Below are 21,392 nucleotides of genomic sequence, written 5' to 3' on the forward strand. Positions count from 1 at the left end.
CAATTTGATTTTAAACACCTAAACAACCCCATATTTCCCCATCATTTTACATTCAGAGGATCTGTCATTTTTATAGTTTATCTTTCTGAAAGAGTTCAAAGTGTACTCTTACCCTTACTTGCTCACCAAAGAAAAAGCCAAACTTCTTTCTTATGTAGACAGGTACTTTTGGAAGTGTAAAAATACTCCTCTCCTCCTAGGATAATTTGGATTCCTGGTCATTGAAAATGCTGAATTTCAAAAGAAAATACTCTATCATTGGCACACCTTCCCTGAAATCCTACGGCTGAGCTGCTGAGATAAAAGAAGAAAGGTGTCAGGCACCTGTTTCTTAAAAAATACCTGGAATTTAACCACCATCCCGGAAAGGAAAAGTTTGATCAAGATTAGTTTGGGGGATGGGAAACATTCAAAGCAGAGACTGGCCTCTTAATTACACTCTGAAAATAAACAAAAAACGAGCAAGTTATTTCATTTACTCAGGGACTCAGTTACAATTCTTGAAGGACCTCGGAGGGCATTCAAGATGCTGCTGACAAAGTCAAAACAGCAAGCAGCAGCATCTTCCATTTTATTTTATTTTTTTTTAATGTGGACAGAATGGGAGAAGTAATTTGCTTGGTTTTCCACTGCTACAGAAGAAAGTTCTCTCTCTCTCTCTCTCTTTTAATCATGCTTCTCTACCTGTTTTACTATCTCAGAATCTAAAAAGAGTCCCAAACCCAAAAGGGGGTAGGGGATGGCTGGGATGTGAGAAGGAATAGGTTAGTCTTTATTTTTATTGAATTAAAATTGTATCATCTCCTTTTTATTTTTTATTGAATTAAATTATATTATCTTTCAAGGATATAAAAACTTGTTTCCTCGCCCCATCTCCTTTTTGGAGGGTAATAAAGAGTTTTATCTAACCCCAGAGCAAGGTTCTCGCGATTTCCAGGACTGGCGCTGTGCATCTCCTACTGTGTCCAACAGGGGGCGCTGGTCACGAACCTGCGCCGCGGCTCAGCGCCGCTTCACATCTGAGCCGGGTTCCAGCCCCGGAAGGCGAGAGCCGCTCGCGGGGTCGAGTACAGAGCTTTAGTCTTCGTGGATAAAAAGAGATTAAAGGCTAAATTCTTTTTTTGGGTGTGTGTGTGTGGGGGGGAGGGTTATCAATTTTAACCAACTACGAAAATGTAGAGCTTTTTATCCTTTGATGTTCTTATAAAGAAACTCCTATTGGTTGAGGAATTACACGGTTTCTGAGCCAACACTGCAGCTACAGTGTGGGGGAAATTATTTAATTAAAAATATATTTTTCCATCTGTTCACATGATCTTTTTAGAAGTACTTAAAAAGCTGACACTGATCCCTTTGGCCTGTTAACCCTGCCCTAAGTTTCAAATACTTTAGCTATTTCGAAGGCCCTTCTATTAATTTGAAGGGGAAAAATAAGAGACCCAAATATTTAAATCCCCCCTAAACATTTACTGTTCTGCATCCTCCCCCTTTTTTCCCTGAAACAGTGGCTTTTGTGTGATTGACATATTTTACAACTGCCGATTCTGCAAAGCCAGGTATAAATGACAAGAAGTGGCTCTAAAAAAAATCTGATGTTGGACTACATAACACCCATGTATAAGATGAAATCTAAATAATATTGTAATCCACCCACCCCCCACCCTAACTTAAAAAAAAAAAAACCTTCACCTGTATTTAAATAGCGTGTCTTTAATTACAGCAGTTGGGGATGCATGAGGCTGAAATGAAATTAGCAGTCATTACCAGTCCTTTAACTCTGTGGTGCTTTTGATCAGCACTAAATTAGCTTTCCAGTCCTAACAAAGACTCTACAGCAAGCAGTGGGCTGTAAATAAGACAGCGCGACCTGCCCTCAACACCTTTTCTCTTGTCAATCATAGCTCTATCATTCAGCCCAAGATTAACCTTTATCTACCAAATTTAAAAAAAAAAGAACGAAAGAAAGAAGAAAAAGAAAAAAGAAAAAGGAGGCGGGAAGGAAAGCCCCCTGACCACCACATATCGCAGTAACAGAGGTTCCTAAGAGGCCCCTTTAAATTGTATTCTAATGAGCTTGTGTCAGAATCTGCAATTTCCAAATCATCCCCCCCACCAGCCCCCAAGACCTCTTCAGTATATTAGAAGAGTCAGAATGCTGTTCAGGTAGGAAAAGAATCCCTTTCTCCGAATTACTAATTGGGCATGGGCCACCCTCCATAGGTCAATCTGCCAATAGCCTCTCTATTAGTCTAACAAAATTTTGGGAGAGGAGGAGATGTTTGAGGAGAAAACATTGATAATTTTAAGGCATATACATAAGTTTCTGGGATGAAAACAATCAATTTACTCCACTAATAGTCTCTAGTTTCTAAGCCTGCGGAGAAAAACCACCAACAGCAACAACAAAAACCCAGCTGCTTTTCCCAGTACTGAATTAAGAAAGTAAAACATTGGGTCAGATTGCCATTAGAGGGCGCCAGAGAGCAAGCCCCATCACCTCTCGCACAACTTCCCACAGAAGCCCTCCTAGCTTCCAGCTCCGCCATGCTCTGTGATTCCTTCTCTCAGGTAATATTTCCTGCTTATCCTGTCCTCTTGTATCTCTAGCCCCCTCAGTGTCAATCTCTATAAAGAATGAGGTATTGCCATGTCCCTTTCCTTCTCTTTTTTCACACCCCGCCCCCAACTACCACCAAAATAGTAAGACGCCAAATGAAATAGTAGCAACCCCTTAATGATATGTACCTTTGGGCTCAAATCACTCTTTCCATTCTATGTAACCCTGGTCTGGAGAAGGATTTTTCTGTAGGGATGAGCTGCTAGAATTGCATTTTTAAGATGGAAGCCTGAAATTTTCATTTCTGCATTTCTCTCTGGGGGCTCACGGATTTCTTCATTTTCAAAGAAAAAGAGACACATACACCCTTGCAAGGCAACTGATTATGTTCAGCACTAAAACTGTTCAGAAGAGAATAAAATAATGTCTTCATTTCTGCATTTATTAAAGAAATCAAAATTAGCATTTAATTCCAAAAGTTAACGCTTTCAGACTTAAACCTGCCTGTTAAATGCCTGCCACACAGGGTGTATTTCCAGATCTCTTAAAGGTCAAAAGAAAAAAAAAATAGAATGAGAGGGGAAGAAAGTGAGTTGGGGGGGTGGGCGGAGAGGAGTGAGCTAGCAGTGAATGTCAAAGTTGGGTTGCAAGCTACTTACATGTCCATGCCAGATCAGGGTGTTGTCTTGTAGCAGTTTGATTGGCAGGTAAAAAAGCGAAAGAACGTGAGGGCTTCCTGAGCCTCTTGTCAGCCCAAGCTTGATCACTTCTCACCGGACAGAACGAGTTGAAGGAGCTTGCAATTCCCCTCTCGTCCTCCATCCAAGGCACTGTGAATCCATTTCGGCTTTTCTTCCCCCCAGTCTCTCCATCAGCCTCCTGCCTTCACCCGCTTCGCCTTGCACCAGCCTCCAAGACCTAGCCTAGCTTTGCCACTGCAATCCCCTGCAACAAGAAAAATCGTTTATGGCTTAAAACCCCAAATGGCTGATTTTTTAAAAGAGAGAGAGAGAGAGAGGGAGAGGGAGAGAGAGAGGAGTGAGAGGGTGAGGGGGAGAGAGGGGGAGCGAGAAGAATGCACCCAGAGAACAACAAAAAAGTCAGTTATCCTAACACTGCTCTATCCCCCCACCGTACAGAAGAAGAATAAAAAAAAAAAGCTTTATGTTTTTTCAGTGGGTATTCAAAGATAATTTGATGCCATTGTTTCTGCTACAGATGGTTCTTTTAAATACAATAACACGGCTCTTTGTGCAGGCTACCCACAATAAAAATCGAAAGCGTTCCCCTGAATAACCATTTTGTTCTCTCTTGTATGGGGCCAACAAAAGATGCCGTGAGGTAATGGGTTCTGTTTATTGAAGCCATAGAATAGGGGTTTGATAAAGATTTTTTTAAAGCAGAAGACCTTGCAAGGTCGGGCTGATCTCTTCATATTTTTTTTATTAAAATATTTGTCCAATAGATTATTCCTTGGTGCAGCTGCAGGTTTCCTCCTCAATTTTTAATCAGCCCAAACATCTGTCTCTTTGAGGAGGCTTTAAAAAAAATCTGCAATTGTATCAATGGTGCAGTAACCTTATCAAATCCTGAGTTTTTAGGCTCAGTGCAGGCAAAGGCAATGGAGTTTCAATTCCATTTGGGGTGGGGTGAGATGGGGTTGGGGGAGAGGAGACACAACAACCCCAGACGGAGCAACTGAAGAAAATGAGGCTTTCCTCCCAACCCCCTCCCCAAGCCCCTGTTGACCATGCACAACTTGCATGAGTCAGACACAGATTACTGAGGACTTGAGGTATCTCTCCTGATCTCTGCAAGCTCCCACCCCTGTGTGCATGTTGGAGGGGGGGGGGAGGGGGCTAGGCATGTTTTCTTACCATGCTTGCCTTCTCCTCTGGCTAGATCTCCAACCCTGAAAACCTAGGATGGGAGCCCAGGGGGAGGAGTGGAACAAGCTAAAGGCTAGTCTCTAGCACCCAAAGGGTCCCATTCTTGGCTCTCTTTCATTCACTGTTAGCTAGCTTTGACTCATTGATTGCTATCCTGCCAGGGGACTGGTGGCCACAGCCCGCCTATTACAGCGCCCCATCCCCTCAGGCTTGTTCTTACAGCCATCCTGCTTCCTCCCCGGTTCCATGCGCAGCCTCTGCCTCTCCTTAGGCGGGCAAGCCCTGCCACCTAGACCTAGCTGAGGTCAGTATCAACTTTGAGAGAGCCTCAAACCCTTAGGCAATGAGGGTGCTGCAGGGGGAGATGGCTAGGTGTGTCTACCTTTCTATAGGAATTAACGTCAGGGCTCTCCAGGCCTCCAATTGCCCAGAGTGACAGTAATCCACTTTCATGACTTGTGCTCTGTATGTTGTCACTTGTGGCAAGACAATAGTCTGGGAAAATGGCTTTAATCATAAAAACAAGTTTTCATTGGGTTCTCTTTCTCTGCCCTTCGCCCCATTTAGTCTTCCTTTTCTTCCCACAAGCCAGTCAAAATAAAAGAAAGATAAACGCTCAAATGAATCCCTTGACAAAACAATCTTCGCTTCTACTTTCCCTCCTGGAAACAATAATGTTATTGGTTTACATCTGGTCTTGAAGTCATCTAATAAGGGATTCTTGGGGACTATTACTTAGACACCTGTTACAGCCTTCCCTGTGAAACTTGAAAAACAAATGCAAAACAAAGGGGGGCAGAAAATTAAACAAATTTTCACATGGTTGTTCCTCAATAATTCATTTTATATGTCAGGGCGAACACCTTAATATGAGTTTGAGAAGAATGAAAGGGCAATACCAAAAAAGTTATGCACACCCCAACACTCTCTAAATCAAGAAAAGTGTGTTTGTATAAGTAAGAGTCAGTGTGTTGGGGAGGGGAAATGAAGAGTGTAAATCAAGAGCCACCTTTAATAGAACAGGCTAAGGAGTGTGTACCTGTGACTTCTGGCACCGAATGAAAGGTAGGGAGCATGATGCAAAACTGAAAGTCAATAGTAGAAACACTTCTTACAACTAAAGGAGTGGGAGAGGGCAAATGTAAATATTTAATCCAGTGTTCATAACTTTGCACTAAAAAAGTAATCCACTGAAATAACCTGGAATGATCTCTTCCTGCTTCCCTTGTCATATTTTTTTCTGAACATCAAAACTTATAAAAGATGCCTCAATCTGATATGTTTCTTTCTTCTTCTTCTTCTCTTTTTTAATGAACTAAAAGAATCGGAATTGCCATCCTCTTTCCATGGAGGGAGGGGGCTTGGGGCTGAATCTAAGTCTGTAAGACAGGAAGGCATCAGTGAGTAGCCTAAGATGACTAAAGGTGAGTAAACCTCACACATTTTATCAATTAAATCTCTTCAATCCCAGCCATAAGGAAGTTTAAAATCTCTCAAATGACCTCATTTTCTTGTGAAGGATCAGGAAGATCGTTTTGTAGGCAAGTCCCCTAAAGTCTCAAATGATTCTTTCTGACACGGGGGAAGCCTCAGCCTTGAAATAAAAAAAAAAAAAAAAGAAAAGAAAAGTGTAATGTGTTAAGGTGAAGGGCCAAAGGGACAAACTGCCTTGGTAGGTGAGGGAATCCAGAACGAGGCCTCTGCAAATGGAAAACTGCTTTTAAAATAACCTTTCTGTATTCAGAAACTAAGCTGACCGGTCAGCTCCTTTTCTCAGAGCAAACACACACTACCAAAACGATTCTAAGTTGTGGAAAGGGCTTTCTGACGAGGTTGGGGAGTCCATGTGAACCGAGTTATGGGCGTTTATAGGTGGCTCTGAATTGGAAACTTCACTACTGAGACGTGCTTTGGGGCCAAAGCAGCGCTCTCCAATTCTGCAAGCGCGAAGCTGTCCTGGGGAGATGTGGGGTTTTACCCCAGACTCCTAGACTGGGATGTCGGTGAGTGAGGGGCATTCAGCACGAACGACTCAGATTGAGGAAGGATGGAAGGGAGGGAGGGCGGGAGGAGGGAAAGATGGAAGGAAGAGAGAAAGGGAAAGGAAAGGTGGAAAGGGCATAAAAAGGAGGATTTATGCGAACTAATGGCAGAGAGGATTAGCAAGAGGGGCACCCGGGACCTGGTTTTAAATTGGCGAGTGCTGCTTGTAAGGAAACCCTGTACGCACGATCAGGGTCTGGATGTTCCAGCGACCCAATGGCCATACACATCACGACTTTCACAGAGATGGCATAGTGTCATGCGTTAGCCACCAGCTACCGTGCAAGCTACAGCTTCCTTCTCCCCAATCAATCATCCACTAACTGGCCGCTGTACCCTCTCTGCACGTGGAAGTCAGTCGGACCGGGACGGCTCGCGCCCCCGGCCCCCCCCCCCCCCACGCCCCGGACCCTCGGCCTGGCTCGGGCCCTGCAGGCTCGGCCTCCCGGCGCGGGCTCTCCCGGGGCCCGGTGGCGCGGGGCGGGCGGCGGGCCAGCAGTTTCTCCCCTGCACCCGCCAGCGGGGCTCCATAGGAGCGGCCGCGCCAGGTCGGAGCGGGCGGCTGCTTCCCCCATCTGTGCAGGCTTATAACGGCGAGTGCTATTAAATATACCACGGGACTAGGAACGTGTTGCTCCTCTCAACTCGCCCACCTCGATGCCATTATTCACTTGGACCGCCACTTGATGCACACTACAAAATGGGCAGCGCCGCCAGGCAGACGTCTCTGCCGGACACGACCCGGGGAACGACGTGGTTTTGATGCCAGCTCTGCAGATTCTAAGCTCTAACCCAAGAGAGCGAGCGCGCGTATCAAGGACTGGAAGCCTTATTTTTCAAAGCCTCTGGAATAAGCTTCTAGTCGGAGCCTCGCTCTTCTGTCCCCCCATCCCCCCCATCGGTCCTTTCCGTGGTCAGGGAAACCCGAGGGGCACCTGGGGCTGAGGGGGAACGAACGAGCCTTCTCAGACCCCGCGGACCTTCTCGGTTTTCTGGGCCCGGCGGGATGGGTCAGCCTTGACCTATTTCGCTCGCGTTGGTAAGCGGAGGCTCGGCCGGCGGACCGGCGCGGGTTCCCCTGAGCCCGGCAGGAGCTGCGCCCCCATCGGCCCGCAGGCCCTCGCGCGCCGCCCCATTTCCCGCGCTCTCCGCCCAGTGTTTCAGCGCGGATCTGTTCGGGGCCCGCGAGGCCTGCATCGCCCGGCCCGGCCCGGAGAGGGAAGGTTAAGGCCCCTTCACCGACGGACGGGCGGCGCCGGCCGAGTGAGTGGAAGCCTGGGTCCTCGGGGCCGCCTGCAGGCCCGGGCTTTCCAGGCCGCCCTTCCCCACGGGCCTCGCGGGTCTCTGGGCTGCTCCGAGGCGCGGGCCGGCGGGTGGGCGGGCAAAGTCCCCCCGACGCGAGGCTCAAATGTCTAAGTGACATTGGCAATCGCTGTTCCTCCGCGGGAGCGCACAGCGTGGCCAGTGTGGTTTGTTCTCTAGTGCGTCGCGTGTAGAAACGCGAGCTCCGGAGAGTCCTGGGAGCGTTCGGAGTCGTGCATCTCCCCGAGGCCTGGACATTGGTCACCTCGGGGCTCCGGGGACGGAAAGTCGGGAACCGAGCTCGCGCCAACCCGGCGGCGGCGCAGACGCGCCCTTTCGGAGGAGGGCGGCCCCTAGGCCCGCCAGCCCGGCCTGGAAAACCCAGGTGGCAAAGGCGGGAGTGCGGGCTCCAAGGTGGCCTGCTTTCCTAGTGGCCAAATATTCAGCAGGGTCTTCCTTCCTCCCCGCGGGAAAACTTCTGAACTCTCTCAGGTTCCCTCAGCCTTTGTTTCATGCTAAGGCAGTCACCGGGGTCTAGAAAGAGGTGTGCTTTTATAACTAAGAGGAATGTTGGAGGAGCGAGTAGAAAGGCCTATGGGGCGCATTCATCAATAATGTCTTTTAAATTTTCTTGTTATAGGGGTGCTTGGCTCAATGGGAAGAGCGTGAGACTCTTGATCTCGGGGGTCGTGGGTTCTAGCCCCACGATGGGTGTCGCGATTACTGAAAAAAATGAGTAACATTTAAAAAAAATAAAAATTCTTGTTATATGTGAAATGAAGTTATACAAGGAATCACATGTTTTGTGTTTATGTTAACAATATTAATTTTAAAATGTTAATTATTTAAAATGTACCACACATTTTGTGGCTCTTTCCCCCCCAATTTCTTACTTTACCAATAATTCAGAGTTTCAATAAATGGAAATTGTTGTCTCTAGTCTCTCAGCCTCTGAGTAACAGGGTAATGGAGTAAGGGGAAGGGACCATGGGATCTTTGTCTTGTGTCTCTCTGGCATATCTTTACCAGTACCATACTCCTGAAATTGCTTCTTGCATCAACCTAAGATAAATTAACTTGCATTTTGGATAAAAAAAAGCGTCATTTGCTGGACTTCAAGAATAACCTAAACTGGGGATATTTTCCAAATGTACACCTTATGCAATATTGTAACTACCAGTACACCTTTGGATTTGATAGGCTTATATTTGAACCAAAATTCACATAGTGTAGCCCCATAAGCACACTTGCAGACCCAGGGCAAAAGCTGCATGTATATAAAAGTTTGAAAAAGTATCCCAAAGTGTGTTGATTATTCTTTGTTCCTCTATTTCAGAGGCCCAAGAATAGGCAGTTGGTCTGGGTGGCCTATGGTACATTCTTAGAGTAAATATTGCGATGGATTTTGGGAGAAAAGGAGCATAGCACTTAGGGTTTTGACTGTGGAAGGGAGTTAATGATCCCAGGAAAATGATTTTGGGCAAAATTTCTATTTACACTTCCCCTTCCAAGCCTCTCTCCTATCATTCTCCCTTCACCCTTGAAGAAAAGAGCAACATTCTATTTGCTTGAGGGTAAAGAGAGGAAAGGAACTAACTGTTAGTGAGCATCTATTATTTATCAGATATTTTCTCTTATCTAATTCTCATAATAATCCTATAAGATTGGAACCATTACCTCCCTCCCATTTTTTTTTTTTTTTTTTTTTTTACAGAGTAAGAGAAGATCCAGCTGGGTTAAATATCTATGGTTACACAGCTGGGAAATAGTAGATCTGGGTTTCAAATCTAACTCTATAATTCTAAAACCCAGGCCAGTCTTTAGAATCTGGTGGACTGAGTCCAAATGGACTCCAGCAAGCATCATTGGGTTACTGACTGGACTGTTGTGGGTACAGGAGGAAATTGGTTGTGAATAGTGTGTGGTCTTGTCTTTTTCTTCTTTCCCTTCTCTGGATGGCAGCCTCTTAATTTTGGCTCTCCTTAGGATCTTTTGGCTATGAAGAGGTTGACTTGAGGCAGGGGTTATAAAAGTCTAGGTCTTTTTCCGTGCCATACTCAAGTTGGACCAAGAATGTAAACTCAATTTTCTGAAGATACATCTCAGCTGGCATCAGGTTTAAGGCTAACCATAGGCTGGCTTGAGCAAGGTAATGATTTCATGAGGACAGACTCATATAGGTCAAACTAAGTATCACTCTTAAAACCCCAGCCTCAGCAACCAAAAGGGTGGGAGGGAAATATAGTAATAACAGAACACATGACTGCTAATTAACCTTATTAACAACCACAAACCAGGGAACACTTACATTTTTATTTTCTCAGAAAGGCAATTAAATTTTTTGCCTTCTAGTAACTACCTTTCCCCTCCAGATAATCACCTATATCAAAACCACCCTTTAAAAGGTCAGTAGAAATTATTTTTAAGACATTCAAATATAAAAAAAGTATTGTTATTTTAATAGGCACTGTGGATAGTTTAATTTGTATCTTGTATTAAATTAAACATATGGTGAACAGGGTATAATAGATTTTCTGTAATTTAGCTGCCAATGTGGCAAGAGCAGCCAGTTACTCTCACCAGCAGACTTGTCAGTGGTTTGTTTACTAGCTTATTTGAATTAAAATAAAGCTTCGCTTCTGCTGACTGCACATCATTATCTATGAGACCATAATCCTGCTAGCAAATCCTATATCTTCCAGAACTGGCTCTTTTGTTTGGGATTACTGAGAGCTTAGCCTATAACAAAGAGGAATAAGGCATCCCTCTCATCCTCATAATTAAGTGTGGGGACTAATTTAGAAACAAACCCAGAAAGATGTACTATTTGGAGTTATATTTCTATACAGAAGGAGGAGAAACAGGGTAGGCCAAACACCCGATTGTTAACAGAATGTTTAAACTATTAAGCAAGTGTACTACAGGAATCCAGCTTGTTAAAATTAAGAGCAATAGCAAATAAGGCATTGATGGCCTTTGCACGGGGCAGTAATTCTGTATGAAGGATCTGAAGGTATGTTTGGGAAGAGGAAGTATTAGGGTGTCAAGTAGGAAAAGATGTGCTGTATGCTATGTGAATGCCATTTATTTTGTTCTTCCATCATTCTAATAGGCCACATAATTAATAGTTATTGTTACGAGCAGAGTTATTAAAAGGCTAAATAAAAATAACACTTTTTATGCACTAGAAAAATATAACTCATTAGAAATTGTTAACATTTACTTCCAAGGTGCATAAAATTTAGCAAAAAGAAAAGAATGGATGATTTTTCTTGGCTCTTTCCATTTACACAAAATAAACTCACTTTCCATATGCTCAAAGCAAATCTTCATGAATTCTGGCAACCCAATTCTATCTATGTTTAAGGAGAGAATTTCACAACTAGGATGTACATAAAAACAGCTTTTACAATGCACAATCCATATATAAACTGGTGCCTGTTTGTTAAAGAAGAGGGAAAACACAAGGGTTGATTTATCAATGTCTTTAACATTAATTGTCACAGATGGGAATTCTGAGGACCTCTGTGAAACCAAACCAGACCCTGGCGAATTATAAAGCAGGTCCTTAGACTTTAAAAAAAACATTTAGGCAAAGTGACAGTTCAGAACATCTGTTAGCCTTCTGTCTGAGTATAAACTAGATGTCATGGAGTGCACAGCTGTAGGCATTTTAGGCTTTTTTGCCAACATCTGTCACAGCAGTACAATAATATAGGTAATTATCAACACCTTATATAAACTGTTTGCTATTTTAATTTTTAGAAAGAGTAAAATTAGTGTTACAGTCCTTGGCAAAAATAATTGAAATGAATAGAATCATTTTTCTCTCAAAGATAAATAAACGAACTGATAATTCTTTGAAAACACACATTTTAAATATTTTCTGCAGCCAATATTGGTATTGTACTAAGCAAAAATTCTAAGTGATTTTTTTTTAAGTAAAGGCAAAAATGCAAGTAAAACAAGAGGAAAGGTAGAAAGAGGCCGGTAATTTGCGATTCAGAGCAACCAAAGACGGCGTTTTGTGATAAAAAGACAGAGTTTATTAATACCCCACAATTGTGGCATTAACTGATTCCATATTCATAAAGATTAAAAATTCATTTTATAATGTCAGTACTGCAAAGTCTGTAGTAAGGAATCACAAAAATTTGTCTTCCTCTTCTCTCCTTGTTCTTCTCAGTCCTAGAAATTTGCAGAGAAATGGCATATAAAACTGTAATTCATATCCTGCCATCTTAGTAACTAAAGTTAATTTGAAAAGGGTCAGCACATCATATAAATCCAAGGATCCTTCATTATTATAGTGCCACCTGGTTACGGACCATCTACAGTGCTCATCCTAAGATACCGGGCATTATTGTCTCATATCTGATTCCCTTGACCTATCCTATAGTTGTTTTTCAGTTTAAAGAACTCGAAGCAGCAAGACTATATTCCAAAGCACCTGTTCTGAGGAAGATGCCAGTCAATAATGTCTTATTGAAAGACCAGGCCCAGCTAGAGGAAATAAAGGAATTGAGCTGCAGTTGGATTTCATCATCTAAACATGCAATGTAATCTTAACCAATTCATTACACACTCCTTTTGTTTCCACTACAAAAGGGATGTTACCTTTGTCAGAGGTTGTAATTCCAGTATGTTCAAGCAAAGACAAGGGAGAAATTGAAAAACTGCTATCAATTCTACCCATAGCCAGGAAGAACTCTAGGGTCAGAAGGTCATTATCACTGTCCCTTGTACAGTTTAGACTAGACCACAGAAAGCTAAAGTTCCACACTGCAACAGAAAGGTACAATAAAGGGGATGCATACAAAAATACTGCGTGAGGATAGGAGTAGGAAATCATATTTTTGTTTTTTTTAAAGATTTTTTAACTTGTGAGAGAGAGAGAGCATGCACAAGCAGGGGGGAGGTGGCCAGGCAGAGGGAGAAGCAGGCTCCTGAGCAAGGAGCCCAATGCGGGACTCGAACCCAGGACCCCAAGACCACAACCTGAGCCGAAGGCAGATGCTTAACCGACTGAGCCACCCAGGTGTCCCAGGAAATCATATTCTTGAACACATTTGATTTAGCACCTGGAGAATCAAATGAAATGAATCTCTATTTGGGCAATAGTTGTGGATGCTTAAAATTATGCTTTCTTAGGACAATCTTGCAGAGAAGGGAGACTTTATTACCGGGAGGTCACCATGGCAAAAAAAAAAAAAAAAAAAAAATTGAGTCACAAATGTCAGTATTCATAATCTAAAGGTCTAGAGAGAGTTGGATGAGAAAGAGAAGGAGGAAGTAAATATGGATATAAATATGGATATAAAAGGCAGACAAGTTGGCCCAAAAGAAAGGATTAAAAATAAAAGGGACTAAAGAAAGAGAAAAACGTGATAGACAGTGACAGAGAATAAGCCTGTGGGGGCTAGGGGGAGGAGCCAAAGAGGATATTGATTACCAAATAGAGTATTAGGGGCCAAGTAACAATTTAGGGCCTGTGAGTGTTAGTACTTCCCAATGAGAGTGATCAGCTGTTGAGAAATGGGTCTTGGAAAGAGAAACATCTAAAAATAATAGCTCGGTACTATGGTTCGGAAGTCTGTTAAAGTGGGTTCATTTGAGATTTCTCAATGCCATATGTCCTTACCAGTGAGGGGAAAACAATGTATTTTGACATCTAGAAAAGGGGGAAAGAAAGAGAAAGTAATCCACTTCCCAAACACCTTGAAAAATATTTTTAATGATGAATTTGACTCCTTAAGGGCATTACTTTTTCCATCTGGATTTAAATGTTTGGAACAGAATAATAGCACAAGGATATCTGCAATATCAGCTTCAAAAGTGATGAGACTAACAGTCTTCACTACAGTGGTGATTTATAAGGAGAGACATACTATTTCAAAGTTTATATTGTGAATATAAAGGCAGATTTGTGTATAAATATCCCTCTTTGATTACTTGGCACACCCTGATTGATAGGAATAATACTTTGTTAGGGTCCATTTTCTATGCTGAAAGTCATTTCCTAGAAGGCCGAGCTAGCTCTGATCAAGCCCCTGGAAGAGGCACAGTTTGCAGTTAGCATGCTCTCATCTTCGTCCCTCTATTGTGCTCTGGCCTCTCCCCGCTTTGCCCACTGCCCTCATCTTCCTTCATTAAGTATCTTAATCCAGGCTGATGTTCCCTAGGTAGTGTCCCAGGATTGCTCCGTTTTTTGCTTTTCAAAATCTGAAACAAATGGCTAATAAATGGATTCACCGTAATGTACTAATGACTGATGATAATAACGTGTTCTTTCATCAAAGTTACCAGCTCTATGCCAAAAGCTCTTTGAAGGGACGTGGGGCACACATCCTGGTCATTTTTGTATCCCCTGTATCGCCCAACAAAGTGCCTTCCTCATGATAAATATACATTAACTTGTAAATGAATATTTGCTGAGTGTTGTGTTTTTCTTCCTAAATCTAGTGTGTACTCACTAAGAGTATTTATATTTTTTATTTTCAAATTTTATGTATTTATTTTTTAAGTTCCTAGCTAGAGAGATACAGTGGTCAAGTTGAATTAGTCCTTAAAACTGATACTTTGTCTTCCTTATTGATGTTTGTTATAAGCATGTGAAAGGGAAATTTAAAAGAAAAATGTAATTTATAATACTACTACTCTAACACCATAATAAATAACTTACATTTTCTACATTCCTTTCTAATCTTTGGCTCATAAATACTTAAACATTATATTTGTTGTACACATATTTTTGGATCTTTATGTTTATTTAATGTTACTGGTTTTTTTAAAAACATTTTTTTAAGATTTTATTTATTTATTTGACAGAGAGAGAGAGAGAGACACAGCGAGAGAGGGAACACTAGCAGAGGGAGCGGGAGAGGGAGAAGCAGCCTTCCCGCTGAGCAGGCAGGCCGATGCGGGGCTCGATCCCAGCACCCTGGGATTATGACCTGAGCTGAAGGCAGACACCCAACGACTGAGGCACCCAGGCGCCCCAATGTTACTGTGTTTTGAAAGTGAATTTGTCATTAAGGGACAAAGACTTACTCTAAATATTCAAATCTCTAATGGTAGAATTATAGACCCCCCCCCCAAGTCTGAAAAGATATTTCTGGATTGGGGTAACTTTTGCAGTGCTCTCTTAAGGCCAGTGTTTCTGAAGGTAGCTAATCTTTTATGTTCTAAATCATAGGATCTTCTATTTTAGAAGGAGAAATTGGAAGCGTAGGATTTTAGGGATGTAAAGCAGGTCTTAGAGAAGAAAAAGATCCAAAATGAGATTTAATAGTAGGCACTAACTTCCATTTTGACTGTCAATAACTGAAAGCATTTATCTTTCTTTCTCAGTCTATCTAGAAAAAAGTCTTGGGATCTGAGTTTTTCTATCCTTATTCCAAATACATATATCATTAAATAGTCTGGTCAAAAGGGCTTAGATGTGTAGGTCACAGTCACCAATGTAAAGAAAAATCAAATTAATTTTCCTGTTAACAATCAACTCAGTCACTATCCCACTTGCGGGAACCCACAGCCCTTTGGAGAAGAAACACTGGACTATGTCGTTAATCACAAGATCATAGTGAATACTTTCAAGTATCACATAATTAGTATTTTTATCCCTATAAGTAAAAAAGATTTGGGAGAATTGCCACAATGTGGAGTTTAGTCTTGAATGTCCATTATCAGCAAATGGAGTGATAGAATAATGTAATAAACTAGTTTATTGGAAATATACACTTTACTGCAGTTCATTTCTCTTCTTTCCCCTACTCTGTTATGACCTTACTATCTGCTGTGGTACTTACATATTCAAGGCAAGTAGTGATCCACTTTCCTGAGACACACACACAGACACACAGAGACACACACACACACACACACACGTATGCGGGCTCGCCCCTTGACACCCAATTGTAGGAGGCTGATTCATTGTGCTGTGCAGTGTAATCCGCCATTTCTTATTCAAGTAGGATGGCATCTAGAGTATTTTTCTTTCCTAACATGAAACTAAAATCTTACAAGGCCACCGCCAATATGTAATATTATCGGTCTAAACACAGAAGGAGATTGCTTTCCTTTTAAAGAAGGTTAGAGTTCAGAGGATCATAGAGCAAGACCCTCTGGAATTCTCTCTTATAACTCAGCTTGTCCTGAAGGGACCAGAAAATCAGGCCACAGCCCAGACAGAGAAAATTGTGCTACAGAGAAAATGCAGAGCTGATTCTCATCTTGCACCTGCAGAATCTGCTGTCAGCTGTTCAATTCTAAGTTCTGTGGCTTTTCTTGATTCCTGCCTGTTGGCTGGCTAATTTATTAACTCCTTAATAGCTGCAGCAAAGACCACATAGGCAAATATTTATGGGATCAAGAAAAACAACAGAATGAAAGGGTGATTGAGCAGGCTGACTGAATTTTGTGTTGACTTCACTAAATCATTGCTGAGAGTTGTCTCAACAGCTGCATGCAGCAGGCCAGAGTGACATCTCAAAATTCAGCCTTGACTTCCTAGCCTGGCTCCCATTCATTCCACCTTCAACAGCCAGCCAGCCATTCAGTACACCATCTTCATTTTAGGTTGCAGGCAAAAAGCCAACAAAAATATGGTCACGTTTAAAAGCCTTTTAAGCAGTGAGCACCTCCCTCCTTTCCCAATTGTTCCCTGCTTTTTCACATTCCTAGTTAATAGGTTTTTAAAGCAGTTTCCCCAACTCTTTTCCTGCCACATACTGTCTTGCCTGGCATCTATGCAGCAAAAGGCTGTTCTTCAAGAGGCTTTTAAATCCATTGTACCTCTTTGTGCCTTTCAACTGCTAACTCTTCAGGTATGGGCTGTGTTTCTTGCTTAGCATATTTTGCATCTTCCAAGCCATTCACAGCAACAACAGCAAGAATGAGGATAAAAATAAAAATAATAAATACAGTCATTTTAAGTGGCGTTTAGGGCCATGTCTGCAGTTTTCTATTTGCTCACGGCAGTCCACAGACATCCAACAAGAGGAACATTTTCAGGAAGTGTGCAATTCTGAGTTGAAATATAAATAAAAGTTTCTTTCTTTCTTTTCTTTTTTTTTTTTTTTGATAATTAAACTTCCCTAGTAAGTCTTGAGGCTTTGCTGTGTTGAAACACGGATATACTATACACTAGGCTGTTTGAAAATCCTCTCCCCACCCACCTTGTTTTTATTAGTCGAACGAGGTTAAAAGATGCAAATGGTGAGCAACAGAAAGTCCGAATATTGAGAGCTGGTAAAGTTCTAACGGAATGTAGTTACATTTTTCATCTAACAAATATTGTCTGCTCTGTGCCAGGAATTGTGCTTAGGCAGTAGATGTAAAGATGAATAGGAAATAGTCCTTGTCGTCGAAGAGGCTCATGGTCTAGTGAGGAGAAAGCCAAGTAAATAAACAATCAACTACATAGGTATTTTGAGAAATAATGCTTTATGGCTTTGCTTGAAATTAAAATGACTTTTTGGTGCAGAGATGAGAAATCTAAGGTAGGTAACTATGCTGTTCAAAACTGAAGTAAACATGCATCTCCCGCCTGACTATGTAAAATAACGACGACGAGTGTACACTTTTAAATACCTAACAATTGTATGCTCTTTTCAGGCCCTGCAATGCTGTCTGCTTTTTCTTCAACTTTGAGACCAGTGATCGCGTCATGTTGCCAAAATGAATTGAGGTTTTTAAGCAATGCAGCCATTATAAATTATTCAAATACTGAAGTCTTATAATATGTTCTTTTTTTCCTGGTTTTGTCCAGTGGGTGATATTTTAGAGTAAGGTACAGAAAACTAGATTAGCAAAGGCTCTCAAGGATAAAACTATTTGTAACAATCATTTTTATGCTACTGCTATGCCTGGCACAAACTTTACATTTAAATTATCTTCCCATGATTTGTTTGTAATTCTGTCTCTCCTTTAAAGAAAGGTTCATGTTGTTATCCTACTTGATAGCCCCATTGCCTACCATAATGGTGGGCACATAGGTTACATTTAGAAGGAAGGATGGAAGGAAGAAATGAAGGAAGGAAAACGTTCAATCTTTTCTTCACACTGAAGTAGTAAACAGATCTAATCAGCCACCTGCGTCACTCCCCTTTTGAAACCACAAGTTGTTTTTATTTTATACACTACAATACTTCATAGTTTAGCCTTTAAGATAAGCTAGTTACTCAATACATTCGACTTCTAACAGCCAGATGCACCATTTATTTTTTGTTTACATGATTTTCTACAAAAATACAATTAAGATAATTCCACTCAAATAGATTTAGACAGTAGTGTGGCTAAAAAGGAAGTAACCAGGGGTGCCTGGGTGGCTCAGTTGTTTAGCGTCTGCCTTCAGGTCAGGTCATGATCCTGGAGTCCCGGGATCGAGTCCCACATCGGGCTCCCTGCTGGACAGGGAATCTGCTTCTCCCTCTGACCCTCCCCCTTCTCATGCTCTCTCAAATAAATAAGTAAATAAATCTTAAAAAAAATAAAAAAGAACAACAAAGTAAACAAAAGAGGGAATTAAAAGTAAAACTGGGGGTGCCTGGGTGGCTCAGTCGTTAAGTCTCTGCCTTGGCCTCAGGTCATGATCCCAAGGGTCCCGGGATTGAGCCCCGCATTGGGCTCCTTGCTCCACGGGAAGCCTGCTTCTCCCTCTCCCACTCCGCCTGCTTGTGTTCCCTTTCTCGCTGTGTCTCTCTCTGTCAAATAAATAAATAAAATTAAAAAAAAAGAAAGAAAGTAACCACAAGGAGTACCTCAGTAAAGACCCAATAGAATGAGAGTTTGTATTTTACTCTTTCTCCAATGAAAGTGCCAAAGTAACACGTTTGATTAGAGATCATAGCACAGTTATGGGTCATGTTGTGATCCATCATACCTTGTACTGGACTACATCTCCTGTATGTAGTTTGTAGGATTTATAATCATTTTTATACGTCTAAAATTAGAAAAAAAAACTGTTACAGAATATAGGTGTGCATGCATTTAAAAAGAAAAAAAAAACTACAAAAACAAACCCAAAAAGCAAATGGTTTCTAAATCTTCACTAAAGGAAAGAAAACTTGGTTCTTTCTTTCTGATTGGCTTTTCACTGATTAATTTATTAAATGTGTATTTCTTGACAACCAGTTTCATGAAAGGGGTTGCATAGATGCTGTGAGGGAAACAAAAATGAGTAAGAAAAAGTCCCTGCCTCCCAGGGAACTTTTAATCTGGTGAACAAGATGACAGCACACATAAAATATAATGTAAGGCTGAATATGATTAATGTCTCAAGGGAGGCACATTAGGGAAGTAGGGTTTGAACTGGACCTTGAAGAATTTAAAGTAGCAGAGATGTGAGGAAGACTTTATAAGCAGAGAAAATGACACATGCTAGGGTTCCATGACTGGAGCATGACAGAAGTATTGGGATGAAGGCTTGAGTAGGGTAAGGTCATATAGTAGAGGCATTTGGATACAAACCATGAAGTTTAGACTTAAATTCAGGGAATACTGGGCAGTTATTTTTATTTTATTTTATTTTATTTTATTTTTTTAAGCAGGCTCCACACCCAGCATGGAACCCAATGTGGGGCTTAAACCCACAACCCTGAGATCAAGACCTGAGCCAAGATCAAGGGCCTGTTGCTTAACCAACTGAGCCACCCAGGCACCCCTGGGCAGTTATCTTCAAATTCAGAAAACAGAAATGATGTGTTTTTTTCCCGAAGATTAGGCTATCAATCTGTTGGGTGACGAGGTATGTGGGTGAGCTGAGTTGGGAGGTTGAAGTGAGACACCAAGATAGGAGTATCACTTATTAGATTTTGGCTGTTGGTAACTAAAAGAAACAGTGCATACTAGATGAATACTGTAGCTATAGGAACTACTAAAATTTGTCCTAAGTAGGAGTGAGATGGAAAGCAATCAAAGGGAATAAAATATGGCACCAAAATTTTAAGCAGGGAAGATAAGGAGATTGGTGGTATTAGATAGAAAGAGGAAAATCAGATGGAGGAACAGGGTTAGTGGGAAAGACATGCATTTGGTTTTTAGCTTTTTGTATCTGAACTGCTGTTAGTATGTTCAGGTTGGGGACAGCCATCGGTGAGTCATGAAATGGAGGAACTTGGGAGAGAGGTCAGAGCTAGAGACAGAGATTTTGGAATCATTTGCACTGTACTGATAATTGAAACTTCACAAGGGAATAAGGCCTCAAAAAGAGAGAGAGAGAGAGGGTGGTGAGAGAGGAGAGCTATGCACAGAACCTGCTTACTTAAATTTAACAAGATGAGCCCATAAGGGGAGACAGAGGTAGAGTCATCAAAAAGATTAAGGGAAAGGTTATAGGGACTGAGAAAGGTAAGAGTTTGAAAAATGAGGTGAAGTCAATAGTAACCAGAAATGTTCACTTTTTAAAAAAAAGTTCTCATTTTAAAAACATTATTTTCATTTTATCTGCATGTTTTTGGTGTTCTATATCTCACATGTGTGTTCTGTGTTTGGAAGGAGATACACTAAACTATTAGTAATTGTTAATCCAGAGGAGTGGGGGGTAGATTTTCTCTATATAAGTATGTAAAGGTCTATCAGTCAGGATCCCAGGAGGAAACAGATGGCACTTTCAAATTAGGGTAATCAAGAAGTGTTTAATAAAGAGACTATTTCCAAACATGTGGAAAAGGTGTTGGGAAAGCACAAAGATTAGTGTAGTATCCCAGGACTAGCAACAGCAGGGGTTGTTAATGTCCCTAGGCCACACAGATGAGAGGGAACGATTTCTGGAATTCAGAGGGAAAGAATGATAAAAGGAGGACAATCTTGAGAGAAGATATGACTTTGGTCAAGGAAGCAACAAGCCTAAGGGGACCTCTAGCAAGGAGATGAGGGGAATAAATACCCCAGCTACACCATCTTCCACTCTTGATTTTTTTTTTTAAGGTAATCTCCACACCCAATGTGGGGCTTAAACTCATGACCCTGAGATCAAGAGTCACAGGTTCCACTGACTGAGCCAGCCAGGTGCCCCCACTCTTGGATTTCTTGCTGCAGATTGGCCTAACCCCATCAGGAGCTAGATGTCCAAAGAACATGGCTAGACAGGGCAGCCTCCTGAGGCACAGCAGGGTGGGCAAGGGTCTGGATGCGAGCAAATGGAAGATATTTGGCACAAACTGTATTGTGTGAATTTTTTCTTTTAAAGATTTTATTTATTTTATTTGAGAGAGAGAGAGAGAGAGATGTATTGAGAGAACATGTGGGAGGAGGGGCAGAGGGAGAAGCAGACTCCCTGCAGAGCAGGGAGCCTGACGTGGGACTTGATCCCAGAACCCTGGGATCATGACCTGAGCCGAAGGCAGACGCTTAACCGACTGAGCCACCCAGGCGTCCCTGTATTGTGTGAATTTAAAAACATAATTGTGTATTACCTCTCTGGTTTCTTAAAGGTGTGTGTGTAACTTTCTGCATAGTTTATGAATTCACATAATATCAAATTTATTTATAAAGTAATTCAGTGTATAAATAATGATTAAAGAAAAATAATTGATAACGTGCCTCCCAAAAAAGCCCCTAGCTTAGATGATTTTCTAGTGAGATTTTACGAAACTTTCAAG

At 41.8% G+C, this 21,392-nt stretch overlaps 2 long non-coding RNA genes across 8 annotated transcripts in view; one reads left to right on the forward strand and one right to left on the reverse strand.

The window, feature by feature from the left end:
* Positions 1-21,392, reverse strand: part of LOC112822085 (uncharacterized) — a 712,470-nt gene that overhangs the window by 39,080 nt on the left and 651,998 nt on the right. For 6 of the 7 annotated variants that reach the window (XR_012379506.1, XR_012379505.1, XR_012379508.1 and 3 more), the window contains one exon: positions 3,217-3,502. This is a non-coding gene — a long non-coding RNA (uncharacterized lncRNA). Of the gene's footprint in view, positions 1-3,216; positions 3,689-21,392 lie in introns of those variants that run through there. The other variant, XR_012379504.1, reaches the window with a different exon arrangement.
* The window catches only part of LOC112822077 (uncharacterized), a 116,589-nt gene that overhangs the window by 1,817 nt on the left and 93,380 nt on the right, over positions 1-21,392 (forward strand). The window contains exon 2 of the long non-coding RNA XR_003207613.2: positions 201-2,568. This is a non-coding gene — a long non-coding RNA (uncharacterized lncRNA). The remainder of the gene's footprint in view (positions 1-200; positions 2,569-21,392) is intronic.

This window comes from Callorhinus ursinus, unplaced genomic scaffold (assembly GCF_003265705.2).
Source record: "Callorhinus ursinus isolate GAN/ISIS: 27379988/994484 unplaced genomic scaffold, GSC_fseal_2.0 scaffold1, whole genome shotgun sequence".
In the NCBI taxonomy this organism is placed as follows: Eukaryota; Metazoa; Chordata; class Mammalia; order Carnivora; family Otariidae; genus Callorhinus; species Callorhinus ursinus.